We start from the raw sequence: 2,642 nt of genomic DNA on the forward strand, positions 1-2,642 counted from the left end.
ACGAGCCTCATGGGATAGCAGGCACGGGACGTGTCTACAGGTGGCTCCCTGATGGCGCCCCTACAAGTAGATGCCAGAAGGACCCCACTGTGCAGCCGGGTGACCGGGGGCCCCGCGAGGCACAGTGCAGGGTCCCAGCACTGGTCAGGAGCAAAACCCAGGTCTGAACCCAGCTCTGTGGCCCCAAAGCCATGGCCCCGGCCGCACCAGGCTTCTCGGGGACGTGTCTGGGCTGTGTTGGTGTCACTGTAGGGACAGGGCATGGCGTGGAGGGGAGCCCCTTTGCAGCCTGGGAGGGGCTCTTGTAGGAGCAGGAAGTCGGGTAAGGGGACCCCAGGAAGTGACCTCACCTCCCTGGTAACAGACCCCAACAGAACTCGGAACCCGGGTCACCAGGCACTCACGTTCTGGAGACAGCGCCCTACTGGGCTCATTCGTTGGGACACCTTTGCCTGACGAACATGTTCTCCTGTTGTGTGCCCGTGTCCCGCGGCTGCCGGCTCGGGGGAGCCCGTGGCCGCGACCCTTCCCGACCCGGGAGACAGTGGGTCAGGTCGTGCACAGGACGCCTCAGGTCTCTAGCTCGCAGGGACCCAAAGGTAACACAGGAGACCCAGGAACATCCAGTCCAGTCCGAAACCGCTCTGATCTGACCTGTGAAGCCCCACGTCCCCTCCCGTGTGTGTGTGTGTGTGTGTGTGTGTGTGTGTGTGTAAGGAGGGTTCGTGTGTGGAGGGCCCACCTGAGCAGGAGCAGACTGATGAAGGGGTCAGATGCCTGGTGGGTGGGTCATGCTCACACCCCAGGTCAAAGCTGGCTAGGAGGAACAGGGTGTGCTGGGGTGGCCTTCTTGTCCCCAACGTTCATCCCGAGCCCTGTAGGTGGATGTCACTGTGCTCCGGGTGCAGGTCTGTGCACACTCAGGTCTGGGTCCGATCTGAGAGCTGCAGGGGGAGAGGGCGGAAGGACACTGAGGTGGCCGGGCGGGGCTGTGATGTCTCCGGGCCGTCCGCGGGTCACTGTCTTTACAGAAATCAACCGATGAAATCGGGAAACGATTGGCGGAATCTGGATTCACCCGCCCTACAGAGTTGTACCTGTGTCCCGTCGCCCAGGAGGGCCACCCTGGACCCGTGGAGAGAGTGGCCGCACGCAGGTCACCGGAAGCAAGGCCTGGAGTTGGCCTGGGAAGTCCTCCTCCAGCGCCCCGGCCCCGCCGTAAGTTCTTCGTTCACCGGTCCTGGGACCAGTATTTGGAGTCCCCGGAGTCAGAGCCCGAGGGTGAGAAGGCTGGGGGTGGGCGATGGGGGTGCACGGGGCCCGGGTGGTGCTGGGCCACCCTGGGAGGAGCCCCCGGGGGCTGGTGTGGAGCCAGGAGCGGACTGAGAGCCCCGGGCTGCGGACTGCAGGGTGCAGAGGTCCTCGTGTGGGTTCCTGGCCGTGGCTTCTCGGGGAGGCTCAGAGGTGAGTTATGTGTCTGCAAAGGCCCCTGCAAAGGCCGGCCGTGGAGTCGCGGAGAAGCAGGTGGAACATCTGGCAGCCACCAGGACCCGGCCCTGCAGGGGGCGGGGCTTGGCTCCAGTGGAAGGTTGGTGACCCGCCCACCGTTCAGTTCTGCAGCCCCCGCTCCCCAAGCCTCATCATTGCTGCTCCGTGAAGCTGCTACTCTTTGCTTTTCGGGGCTGTGACTTGTCTGAACCACGTGAGGTCTGTTTCCTTTGTTGTGTGTGGCCCCTGGAGTCCCTGTGCGGCCAACTCAGGGGTCACTCAGCGCCCGGGGAGATAGGTCGCCCGCGTCTCTAAGTTATAGAGAGGAGGTTCCCACAACCTTGCCCTCGGGTTCGAATAACGTTGGAGCGGCTCAGAGAACTCAGACAAGCCTGTCACCTCCTAGATCGCCTGTGTGTCACACAGGACAGCACTCGGGACCAGCCGGGCGGAAGGGATGGGGAGCACAGGGCAAGGTGCAGCGGAGGCTCGGAGCCCCCCTGCTCTCTGCCCATCATCTGTGCTCCTGACCGATCGGGTCCTTCCTCCCAGCTCATCTCGTAACGCCAGCCAAAGACCCTGAGGGCAGCCAAACTAACCCTCAAGCAACAGGGACGGACGTCCCTGACGTCAGCAAGACACCGCGGGATTGACCCCAAGACAGCGATCGACCCGAACTTCACTGTCCACCTCAAGTACCCACTGACCGTTGTCCTAGATTGTCCTCATGTAAAATCCAAGGAAACAAATAAAACTTCACAAGGGGGTGGCACCTGTCATGATCTCGCAGCTTGTGAGTTCGAGCCCCTCACCAGCCTCTATACTAACAGCTCCAAGCCTGGATCCTGCTTCCGATTCTGTGTCTCCCTCTCTCTGCCCCTCCCCTGCTCACACTCTGTCTCTCCTGTCTCAGAAATAAATAAACATTAAAAAAATTAAAAAAAGAAAGAAAAAGAGAGAGAGAGAACCACCACCAGGACTGTCTGCAGCACCTTGAGATGTCAGCCCCCCATCTTCCCAGCACCGGCCTCACCGAAATGGATCCTTTCTTGAGTCACCACCCTTTCCTGTGTCTCTCTGCCCTTGGCTTTTGTCAGCGGTGAGTGGTCGAATCTGGTCTGTTGGGACCCTCGAAGCTAGTGCCCGTGCACACT

The 2,642-nt window shown here is 61.2% G+C and overlaps 1 long non-coding RNA gene across 1 annotated transcript; it reads left to right on the forward strand.

Moving 5' to 3' along the window:
• The first annotated feature begins 568 nt into the window (after positions 1 to 568).
• LOC123381724 lies at positions 569 to 2,265 on the forward strand. The gene is made up of 3 exons (XR_006589074.1): positions 569 to 599; positions 1,032 to 1,281; positions 2,041 to 2,265. It is a non-coding gene; the product is annotated as an uncharacterized LOC123381724 (long non-coding RNA).
• Positions 2,266 to 2,642: the final 377 nt, after the last annotated feature.

Source organism: Felis catus, chromosome D4, assembly GCF_018350175.1.
Source record: "Felis catus isolate Fca126 chromosome D4, F.catus_Fca126_mat1.0, whole genome shotgun sequence".
NCBI classification, from domain to species: Eukaryota; Metazoa; Chordata; class Mammalia; order Carnivora; family Felidae; genus Felis; species Felis catus.